Here is a 12425-nt window from a genome sequence, read left to right as displayed (position 1 = left end):
GCTATTAATAGAACAAAAAAGAAGAAAAAACAGCCACATCAAATGACTAGGAAAGCTGAGGCACATTTGGAGATACTGGTTTCCTATGGTCATACAAGTACTTCCTTGTGCTTCGTTATCCTGCACCAGGGAAGAGAATGTGTTAAAATGCAAAGGTCCCAGTTTTTCCCAGGAAGAGATTTGCCACATACTGTGCCAACTACTGTTGCTGACAGTTGAAATTTTATTTAGTATGCATCAGGGAATTTATAGGGCAAAAATTATAGAGGTCCAGCAGGCTGAATGGGAACTCAGCATTTCTAGACTCCTTTCCCTGAGGCCATTACAAATAATACCTCCAGCTCTACTAAATCCTCCTGGAAGGAGTTATTCATGCACAAGTGTCCCAACTCTAACATTTACCATTTGAGGACTACATCCTAAGCCTCCAAGCTCTAGGAGCAAAGGAGACACCGTATGTGCAAATCTCCCTACATAAAAGACAAACGAGGTTTTCATTGGGTGTGTAAGTACTTCCACGGGCTGCAACCCTCAGAAGTAGGGAAGAGAAGGAGTTATAAAGCACCAATCCCTGGTTATTCCAAGAAGAGAGTTAAAGCACACTTGTCCAGTGGCTGCTCCACAGTCTGGATTCAAATTAACTTGCATCACGGATTTAATGTTTCAAACAGCTGACATCCTGGAGCCTGAGCACTGCTGTCAGAATGACTATCATCAAAAAGGTAAAAGCTAACAGATGTTGTACAGGATATTGAAGAAAGGGGACTCTTGTACACTGTTGGTTAGAATATAAATTTAGTGCTGCCATTTGCAAAGTAATATGGAAGTTCTTTAAAAAACCCTAAAAATAGAGCATGAGGCAGCAGTCATGATATTGGGTATGTATCCAAATGAATTAAAATCAGTATGCCAAATAGTGCGTGTCTCTGTTCACTGTAGCACTATTCTCAGTAGCCAAGATACAAAAATGATTTGAAGGCATCACAGATGAAGTGTATATTAGGAGATTCCTGATAGTCCCGGGGCATCCAGCGACTCCCCTGAAAAGCTCCACACCCACTTTATGATGTTGTCAAGGAGGAGAGGACCTAGGGCTGATATACACCAGACTCCTAGGGAACAGACACTGGAGCTGCAGGCACCTGATGTCAACCGCCGGTGTCAGGTGTTTCTAAAACCCAGGACCTGGGAAAGATGGAGGGCTGAGAAGACATCACTCTGTAAAGCCCCCAAGGGTGAGATTCAACCCAAAAGCATTCTGCTAAGATGTCTATGTCTATGAAAAACAAAAAGAGGAGAATCCCAAAGATTTTTCTTTTACAAAGGGTTGTTATTCTATTCCACTTTCCTCTCCTGTGAAATGTTCACAAACAGAAATCCAATTCTTAAAAAGCGCTACCCAGTATTTCAAAAAAAATAACGACAAAATACCATGTTTGTTTGAAATGTATCATGGGAAACAAATAGTTGATAATGTGGACAGGGGAAGTTGGCCTTTAGGAATGCAGGAAGGAAGCTGGGATTTTAGAAAGTTACTGCCAAACCCAGGGGGAGCTAGGCTAGCAGGGTGGACAGGGCTGTGAGATCCTGCTTGCTGTACATGTAGAAAGCTCAGTAGCAAATGGCGACATTTCATTTTACAGGGGAAACTAGGGACCACACAGCTAGTAGCTCCTCTCCTAAGGAATCCCTCACATGGAGTCGGGATTCTCTAAGGATCCTCCCAGTAGTCAGGACAGCATCTAGGGAAACTCACAGCTGCATTCGCAGAGCTGACCAGTAAGGATTGCTGACAGGGGCTGAAGTAGCTTCAGAGGGATGGAACAGAAATCACAGAGTTCCAGCTGCTGGCCGGCTTCACAGACCAGAAGGGACCGAAGGCCAAGGTGCCCCCAGAGGAGGACTCGATCTGCACACTCCAGAGCCGATCAGAGAGACACCAGGTCACACCACAGCCAGTTCGAGCTGGATGCAAGCAGCCTCTCCCCCTACCCCCACCCCCACCCCCACCCAGGCTCAGGACACTGGGCCCCACAAACTCACCATGTCTTGGCTTCTGGAGTGTCTCTCTAGGGATCTCCCAGCTTCTGCAGGTCACGGAGCAAAAGGGCTGCATTACAGCCCCCAGGGGTTCTAGAGCAAAGGAGCGGGTGCCAGACTATCACTATCGATCCCAGACCGGACAGCTCCGGAGATGAAGGCCTCTGCGATGGGAAAGCCCGCCCCCTCCTCTCCGGCTGAAGGCCTGATTGGGCAGTTCTCAGGCCAGGGTCGCTGATTGGACAGAGATTCAGGCTGTGCCCTGGGTCCTGAGTGACAGAACATGCTATCTAACCTATGGCACAATAAGGCCAGACTGGCAGGTTGTTGACTGCAGCATTTTTATGTCATTTGATTTTATTTTGTTTATTTTTTGGCTTTTGTTTCGTTGGAGAAGGAACTCAGAGCCTCTGGTTGCATCTATTTATAAAGTCAAGGGCTTCCTCCTGGCAGGCCAGGGGGGGACATTTGCATTTTTACCTTGTATATGAGCGCATATCAATTTATAAATTACGTATGTATTATTCACAAATAGGAACAATGTGACAATTATTTTAAAATTTCACTTAACTTTTCTGGTCTCTGGTCTTGCTAGGAGGCAGCTTGAGCTTTGAAATGGGAAGCAATCCTCTGAAGTAGCAATGTCTAATGTATATCAAGTGAGGCACAGTGTATTTTTAAATTTTATGGCATCTACATGTTTTAAAAAATTAGGAGTTCCCATTGTCGGACAGCTGTGTGGACTGGAGGATCTGGGCAGAGAAAAGCACATTTCCAGTGCTGCGTGCTTCTGTGGCACTGGAACTAGGGCCAGCCACTTTAGCCTTGGGTTAAAATTTAAAGGCCTAGCAAAAGCCTCACTGCTCAAGTGAAATCATATTTATAAAACAAAAATTGGTTTGAGTGTGGTGGCACAGGCTTATAATTCAGAACACCGAGGCAGGAGTGCAAATTCAAATCTAACCTGGGCAATTTAGCAAGAGGCTGTCTCAAAAACAAACAAAAAAACAAAGTGAAAGGGCTAGAGTGTATCTCAGTGACAGAGCAATTGCTTAGGTGAGTCCCTGGGTTCAATCCCCAGTGCCATGACAGAAAATTTAAAAGGTGAAATTGGTTGCAATAATCTGACATATCAAAAATTATCATCATTATTATATGTGATCAATATACTAATGACCTACACATATTTTTAGGCTACATTTTCAGAACTCATGGCTCTAGAATATTTCAGTTCAGAGCACCCACTTCCCAGTTTCATGATTAATGACTCCCCTGACCCCAGAGAGGTAAAGGACCTGAATCACTTCCTATTTATGTCAAAGGTAAGGGAATGCACTTTGTTTAACCAATATTTCTTCCTGGGCCTGAAGATTAAAAAAAAAAGTTTCCAAAGATAAATGACTGCTTTCCACCTGCTAGTCCATCCTCCATTCAGAGTTCAGACAGTAAACAAAGAGAGATGGAGACACAGGAGATGAGAAACCCTTGTCTTCAGATCTATACACAGACTTGAACTACAGAGTTTAAATAAAGGGAAATTTCTTGCTTTAGAATTTGTTCTTGGGCCTAACCATCAGACTGTGGATGTCTGTTTTCTCCTGTGGTGTGTAATTCTGTATGATTTACTCACCTATCATAGGTATACATGTCTATATGTAGTTCCGTATAATTTGAAACCACCTAAGAAGAGATCTGTACCTATAGGAACACTACTGTTTGCCAGATAACTTGTCAGATAACCCATGTCACTGAATTCCGGCATCCTGCCTATTGTGGGCATACTAGTTATCTATCACTGGCTAAGAAGCAGCTCTAAAGCTCTAAAACTTTTTATGGTAGCTCATGATTGGAGTGATAAACAATTTAGGCTGGGCTTAGCTGGTTTCCTTCTAATTGTGTGCTTCCCTGCTGGTTTCCAAGGAGACAATTTAAGAGGGTAATCTGGCTGCAACTAGGGCACCCTGCTTCTCCTCCCTGTGATATTCCATTCTCCAGGAAGCTAACGTGGGCTAATTTTCATAGATGGAAATGTCAGGGTTCTGAGAAAAATAGCCAACACATTTAAGACCTTTCCACCCTAGGTACTGAACTAGTAGACTTTTATAGTCACAACTTTATATGAGCCACAGTGAATAAGGCCAGCACAGATTTAAAGTTTATAGAACAGTTTCTGCTCTAGTGATAACAACAGTGAAAATATATTGCCAAGGCCACAGATGCAGGAAAGCCTGAAGAATGATGCAGGAAAGCATCGTTTGCACCAGTATCATTCTGCCTTTCCTTATAGATGAGGTTTATACAACTGTTTCAATTCAAGAAACTTGTTCCAAAGTTGCACAACTAGAAAGCAACTGGTTAGGACCATGGATCAACTCCACCTGACTCCAAAGGTTAAATACCTCCACTGGAACACCTCATCCTTTGAGGACTTATATAAAGACACTTATTTAAAAAAAAAGCAGGATTCATATTCATCTAGTACTCTTTACCATTGGAAATGATCTCCTTAAAATAATGCCTCTGAAGCATCTTGGAAGGACTTGGAATAAATCATGGGAAATGGCTGAGGACTGAATTTAGGGAATGTGGTAACAACCACGCATTTTTCATTTATCATTATAGGAGACCTTTGAAAGCACATATAATGCACTCCACAGGCATGCAATTTTTTTCAATCATTTTGGTATTTGTTGACTATTTATGATTTGCAATACAAAGTCAAATTACTTGGCTTGAAACAATACCTTACTCTGAAAGCAAGTGGCATAAAGACACACAAAGTGTATGCTGAGAACACATTTCCTCTTGCTGCAATTCAGCCAAGCAGCTGAATGTATTTTTGAGTTATTCTTTGGTTTTAACTAATCAAAGCTGTTCAGTGTGAGGCTAAGCCCAAATACTATTGCTTTAAATGAATATCTTTGTTGAACTCCTTTCAAGAGGCTTCTTAAATGAATGTTAAGCATTTGCTGCTGACATAGCCTTCCGATCTTACATATATTATGAACTTACCATGTTTTGCTGGACTCAACCTCTACTACCCATTTGGTTCCTGAACTAATCTGGTCCCATATGTGCCCTACTGTGTTCTGGGCTTTGTGCTGGGTGTCTCAGCCTTGGTGAGCACTGCTGTAGAGGAGAGCATTTTTTGGGTAAAATATTGTATACAAAAATAATAAAACCATGCCCCCTATCAAATTCAGACAAATAATAACAGACCTAGGAGGTCACTCAGGGACTAGGACATGAATACATACCTTAAAATATTAACATCCGTCTAATGAGAATACGAGTGAACATGCCCCACTTTAAAAGAGAACGTAACTCTGTAGTCAATCTGAGATACTGAGGTAGGATCTTCTGTAAGTATCTACTATTTAAGTTTTTCTCACTGTGAAACATGTACAGAAAGACACATACATAGCACTCATGCAAAGCGAAATAATCAATGCAAATAGAATACACTTGTATAACCGAAAAAATAGAACCGACTTTACTCATCCCCTTTTCATCACTTCCTCATTCCTCCTTTCCCAAAGCTGATGAAGATCTTAACAGCCAACAGACAAATTTGTATTTTGAAAAATTGTTTTATTACAGACACTTTTAAGTACGTGTAAAATAAACAGGATAGTATGATAGACATACTACTCAGATCACAAAATCTAACAATCGTGCTTTTTAAATTTTTTTAACACATCAACCTATGCCCCACTCTTTCACTTAATCTTTTAGTTCTTTACATTTTGTGAGATCTGGCATACACGCATTGAAAGGTACAAATCTTGGCTCTACAATTTTGACAAACTTACCCATATAACCTTCACCTCATTTAAGAATCATTTTGCAAATTCTTTTATATTCCTTCCTAGGCAAAATTTTTCCTCCTACAGAGACAAGTTACTGTTCTGATTTATTTTTCACCATAGGCCCATTTTGCTTGAAATCAGACAATGTGTATTATTTGATGTCTCAGTACAACACTTACGAGATTGACACAGGTGAGTGGGTGTTTAGGTTGTGTGTTTCTTTGCATTGCTTAGTAGTATCCTTTTGTGCAAATGCATTGCAATATTTTCATGTGTTCACCCATTTTCCTATTGATGGACACTGGGGCTGGTTATTTTCTGAGTTTTATCACTATGAATTTATGAGCATTCTTAGTTTTTTCTTTAATTTCATTCTTTTTTAGCATATAAATGAACCATACTTGGATCTTTTGTGATTACTCCAGGGTTTATAATATGTAACTTTGACATAAAGCATATGACCTACTTAGAGCTAACACTGTATTGTTCGAATAAATGTTAAAATATAACTACAAAACAGTTTAATTTAACTCCTTCAATTACTCATGCTCCTGGAATAAATTTTACAGCTGCACATTATACTGTAAATTCCAAAATAGTGTTTGAAATACAGTGTTTGCTTTTGTATACTTTTAGATCTTTATAGAATTATAGAATTTATATAGAGGAGCTGGGCATGGTGGCAAATACCTGTAATCTCAGCACTCTGGGAGGCTGAGGCAGGAGGATTAAAAGTTCCAGCCTGAAACTTTCTTGCTGTGTTCAGTATCTGTATTCACTTCCTGGTGCTAATGACATAAAGATTATATACAAATTTTTATATCCAGTATGTGGCCTTGTAAAAGAACTCCTTTATTGGTTTCTTATGTACGTCTTATTTGTAATGTTCCCATGTCTGTCTGTTGAGTTTATTCTGATACCCTCTATTTAATTCCAACACCACCCAGATTCATGCTAGCTTTCTCTTTTTCATGTATATCCCTTTTCTTTTAGTGAGAAAATTTCCTCCCATTAAGTGCAATTCAATTGTTCAATTTTAGAATGTCCATTACATAGTTTCATAATTACTAGCTCATACCACTGGTGTAAGCAAAATGTTAACTAATGCAGGCTGTAGTAGTACAAAGCCACTCACCAAAGAGGACTGGAGACTGAGAAGAGGATCTTGAGTGTTTATTTCACATCTCACAGAAATTTTCCCTGGAGACACATTGAGCCTTACACTGGACCCAGTATGGATAGTGACCATTGAGGGTTATTCAAGTGACTTCCCCCCTTAATGACATAATCAGCAAGGATTATTGCACTAGTCAGCTTTTAATCACCATGGCAAAATGTTTGAGATTAACAAAATAAAAAAGAACTATTTGCTTGGGCTCATGTGTTCAGAGATTTCCATGTATGGCCAGTTGGCTCCATTGCTTTGGGGCTGGTGTTGAGGCAGGACACCCTGATAGGTGGGAGATGGTAGAACAAAGCTGCTTACCTCATGGCATCCAGGAGGAAAGAGAGAGAAGGGATGGAGTTCCAATATTACTTCAAGTGCTTACCGCCTGTAATTTAACTTCCTCCCAGTTAGATGCTCTGTCCTGTATTCCCACCATCTCCCAATAATGCCGCAGTCTGGCAACCAACCCTTTAGCACAAGTGACATGGGGAGCACTCCAGATCCACATCATAACACTCAAGTCACCGTAGCCAGAGAGCTGGACCCTGAAAGAAGAAGGAATCACTTTAGCAATGAGAAAACATGGCAAAATGGTCATTCCAAAGGCCAGGATCTGAAATTTCCATGAACCTAGGCCATAAGAGGTAGGAAGAGAAAGCAGAGGGGGACGAAATGAGCCCAGGGCATGGTAAAATGTACCAAGGGCCCATTGGTGCCATAGCCAATGTGGTGGTTTCTACTAGCTCCTGTGTTCCCTCCTGATGAAGGGTGTTTGTGGAGCAAATCTCCATGCATTGCCACCCCTGTCACCTCTGTTCTCAGCTCAGAAAGCAATGCCGTTATCTGGAGACATTGTGAATTCTAAGGCTGCCTAACAAAGCACCCTTTTACACAGTTCAGTGAGTTCAGAGGCCCTTAAATTTGCAACCCTGAATTTCAGACTGCTCATCTCTGAGGGGGGTCACAGTGCTACTGAGTGGCTTCAAGAGGATATTTGTGGTGATGGGAAATGGGGAGTGTGTTCCCTTCTTCTTTTAAGTTTAAATTTACTTAACCTATACATGAAAATATCCAAACTGTACATATTAATGAGGTATCATGTCCTGTTTCAATACATGTGTACATGGTATATGTTTAAATTAGGTTAAACATCTTTTCACAGATTTATCATTTGTTTACTTTGAAAACATTCAAAATCCTTTCTTTTAACTTTTTGAAACACACAGTGTGTTACACTGTTATCTATTGTTATCCAGAGCTTCTTACTCCTCTCACTGAAATTTAGCTCACTTTCATAAGCCTTTCCACTTTCCTCTGACCTCCTTATTCTCTCCAGCCTCATATCACCACCATTCTGCTCTCCACTTTTATGAAATCAACTTTTCAGATTTCACAATGAGTGGCAGCGTGCAGTACTTGTTTGTCTGTGCTTAGATCTCTAGTTTGATCCATGTTGTTGGAAATGGCAGAATTTTGTTCTTTCTTGTGGCCAAATAGTATTCTTATCATGTTCCATCATGAATACGCACCATGATGTTTTCTTCATCCACTCACCATTCGATGGACACTAAGTTTGTTGCTAGTCCTTGGACTGTTGTGTATCGTACTGCAATGAACACAAAAGTGCAGATGTCTCCTCAACATACTGATTTCATTTTCTTTGGTTACATGCCAAGTAGTGGGATTGCTGGATCATATGATTCTGGATTTAATTTTTTAAATTTTATTAGTATGTGTTTGCAGTTCATGCAGTTTACAATCATCTTGGGAATGGTTACATGTACACATTACAGCTTGTTATTTCTTTTTTTAATACACTTCTCCAACCTTCCCCCACCACGTGTTCCCCTATCCCCCTTTTCATATTTGTCGATATTATTTGTCTTAGCTCATGTTATGGCATACTGTGTTTACATTAATTGAGGTTATTAGGTTTGTGTATATGGCACATCTCTAGTCTTCCTATTTCCCCTTTCCCTCCTCTCCCCTCATCCTAGCTCCCTTGGACCACTTCTCTACTGCAAGAGATCTGTCCACTTGTCTCCTTCTATCCATCCTATATCATTTTCTTTGTTTTTACTATTCTTCACTCAGATGAGAGATACCGTACAGTATTTAAACTTGTCCATCTGATTTATTTCACTTAACATTATATGTTCCAGGTGCATCCATTTTCTTACAAATGTCTCAAATTTGTTCTTCTTTATAGCTAGATAATATTCTATTATATATAGACACCACTTTTTGTTTATCTAAGTCATCTGTTGATGAGTATACAGACTGCTTCCAGGATTTAGCTATTATGAATTTTGCTGCTATAAACATGGGTGTGTAAAGATTGCTGTGGTATAGTGACTTAAGCTTTTTGGGGAAGATATCTATCAGGGATATCTGGCTCATATGGAATTTCTAATTTCAGTTTTTTGAGAAATCTCCATACTGATTTCCATAATGGTTATACTAGTTTACATTCCCACCAACAATGAAGGAGGGTTCCTTTTACACCACAGCCACACCAGCATTTGTCTTTGATTTCCTAATGATTGCCAGTTTTTCCAGAGTAAGATGGAATCTTACGGTTGTTTAAATTTGCATTTCTCTAATGGCCGGAGATGTTGAACATTTTTCATATATCTGTTGACCATTTGTATTTCTTCCTCTCTGAAGTGTCCGTTCATTTCTCTTACCCATTTCTTGACTGAGTCTTTCATTTTAGATGGTTTAATTTTTTTGAATTCTTTGTATATTCTAGAAATTATTCTTTCTGGTAAAAACTTTTCCCCGTTCTGTAGATTGTCTCTTCACTCTACTGATTGATTCTTTTTACTATACAGAAACTTTTTAGTCTGATACAATCCCATTTGTTGATTCTCCTTGCTATTTCTTGTACAATTGGGGTTCTGTTTAGAAAATCCTTTCCTACACCTGAATATCTTCAAGTGTTTTGCCTATTTTATCTTCCAGGATGTTTAACGTTGCTGTTTAATGTTTAGATCTTTGATTCATTTAGAATTTAATTTAGTAAATGGTGAGAGATAAGGGTCCAGTTTCATTCTTCTGCAAACAAATAAGCAATTTTCCCAACACTGCTTGTTGAAGAGGTTATCTTTCCTTCAGCATATGCTTTTGACCCCTTTGTTGAAGATCAGATAGTTGAATGTGTCTGAGGAAGTTTCTGTATTCCTTGATTCTGTTCCATTGATCTATGTGTCTTTGTTCCAGTCCCATTTCATTTTTATCACTATTGCTTTGTAGTATAGCTTGAAGTCAGGTATTACTATGCCAGCAGCTTTGCTCTTATTGCCCAGGATTACTCTTGCTATTTGAGGTCTCTTCTGGTCCTATATGAATTTTAGGATTGTTTTCTCTAGATTTGCAAAGTATGCTGTTAATATTTTTATTGGGACTGCATTGAATCGGTATAACAGTTTTGGAAGTATGGCCATTCTGATAATATTGGTTCTAACTATCCAGGAGCAGGGGCTCTAGGTTTAATTTGTTTTGTCTTGTTTTGTTTTGGTACCAGGGTTCAAACTCAAAACCTTGAGCTTGCAAGGCAGGCAGTTGCACTACTGAGCTAAATCCCCAGCCCCTCTAGATTTAATTTTTGAAAAAGCTCTATATTGCTTTCTATAATGGCTCTGCTAACTTACATTCTGACAGTGTACCTGTGTTTCTCTTTCTCCATATACTCAACAACATATGCTGATTTTAGTCTTTCTGATAATAACCATTCTTACTGTGGTGACATGATATCTCATTGTGGTTCTGATTTGCATTCCTACGAAGACTAGTTGTAGTGAAGATTTTAAAAACATATATATTGGCTGATTTATGTCTTCTTTTGAGAAATTCCTAGGTCTATTATCCATTTTTCAGTTGGATTATTTGTAATTTTCTTTTGCTTTTGGGTATTTTTGGAGTTATTAATATATTAACCCCTTATCAGATATATAAATTGGTAATATTTTCTCCCATTCTGTAAGCCATATCTTCATTATGCTGTTTCTTCTGTTGAGCAGATGTATTTTAGTCTGATGTAGTTCCATTGTCCATTTTTGCTTTCATTTCCTGTGTTTGAGGTTCTGTACAAAAAATATTTTCTCATTCCAATGTCTTGAAGTATTTCCCTATGGTTTCATTTAGTAGTTTCAGGTTCAAAACTTAAATCTAGGTCTTTAATCTACTTTGAGTTGATATTTGTAACTGATGAGAATAAAGGGTCTAGATTAATCTTCTTCTTCAGCTATTCAATTTTCCCGGCCCCATTTATTTAATAGACTGTCCTTTCTCTAGTGCATGCTCTTAGCATCTTTGTAGAAAATCCATGACTATAGATGTGTAAATATTCTTTAGGGTCTCTATTCTGATCAATTGGTCTATGTTTTATATTGTAATCCATTGGTCTCTATCTATAATTTTTGTCATATAAATCTTTCACCTTTGTAGTAAATTTATTCTTAGGTATTTAATATTTTTGTAGTATTCTAGGTGGGGTTTTTTTCTTAATTTCTATTTCAGCAAATTCACTACTAGTATAGCAACACTGATTTCCATGTATTTTATTTTATTTTATTTTATTTTATTTTATTTTATTTTATTTTATTTTTTTGTACCAGGGATCAAACTCAGGACCTTGGGGTTGCAAGGCAGGCAGCAGAACCACTGAGCTAAATCCCCGGCCTTCTATGTTTATTTTTTATATCCTACAGCTTTGCTGAATTTATTTACTAGTTATATTGGCTTTTTGGTAGATTCTAGGTTTTTAATGTATGAGATCATAGAATCTGCACACAGTGACAGTTTGACTTTCCCTTTTCCAGTTTGACTTTCCCTTTTCCAGTTTGAATCCCTTTATTTCTCTTGCTTGATTGATCTGCCTAAGACTTCCAGCACCATGCTGAATAAAAGGGGTGGAATGAGGCTTCATTGTCTTATCTACATCTTAAAGAGAAAGCTTGTAACTTTTCCCCATTCACTATCATGCTAGCTCTTTGTAAAGTCAGCCACAGTAGACCATTGCCTGCTGCCCAGCAGACAAGAAACACAGAAGGAAAGGTTTACTTTAGCACAGTTTCAGAGCTTTCAGTCTATGATTGGTTGGCTTATTGCTTTGGGCCCCGTCTTGGCACAGTACATCATGGTAGAAGTACCATCATGGTGGAGAAGGACAGTTCACTTTATGACAACTGGGAAGCAAAGAGACAGAAAGAGTTGGAGTCACACAATCTCCTTCAAGGACATATCCCCAGTGGCCTAACTTCTTCCGCTAAGCTGCAACCCCTAAGGGTTTCACCATCTCCTAATAGTGTCATGGGCTGAGGATGAAACTTGTAGGACGTGAGCTTTCGGAGAACATTCAGTCTAATCTATCACCATGAAAAGGCTTTCCTGAGAATGCTGAAGGC

The 12425-nt window shown here is 39.1% G+C and overlaps 1 long non-coding RNA gene across 4 annotated transcripts in view; it reads right to left on the bottom strand.

Annotated features, from left to right (window-relative positions):
* The window catches only part of LOC101708362 (uncharacterized), a 90383-nt gene extending 88137 nt beyond the window's left edge, over window positions 1-2246 (bottom strand). For 2 of the 4 annotated variants that reach the window (XR_015443035.1, XR_001184367.3), the window contains exon 1: window positions 2044-2246. This is a non-coding gene — a long non-coding RNA (uncharacterized LOC101708362). The remainder of the gene's footprint in view (window positions 1-2043) is intronic. The other 2 variants (XR_205824.3, XR_001184368.3) reach the window with 2 other exon arrangements.
* Between the last annotated feature and the right edge of the window lie 10179 nt (window positions 2247-12425).

This window comes from Heterocephalus glaber, unplaced genomic scaffold (assembly GCF_053883595.1).
Source record: "Heterocephalus glaber isolate CG9 unplaced genomic scaffold, H.glaber_assembly_v1.0 deba00001561, whole genome shotgun sequence".
NCBI classification, from domain to species: domain Eukaryota; kingdom Metazoa; phylum Chordata; class Mammalia; order Rodentia; family Bathyergidae; genus Heterocephalus; species Heterocephalus glaber.
This window is presented reverse-complemented; position numbering and strand designations above follow the sequence as displayed.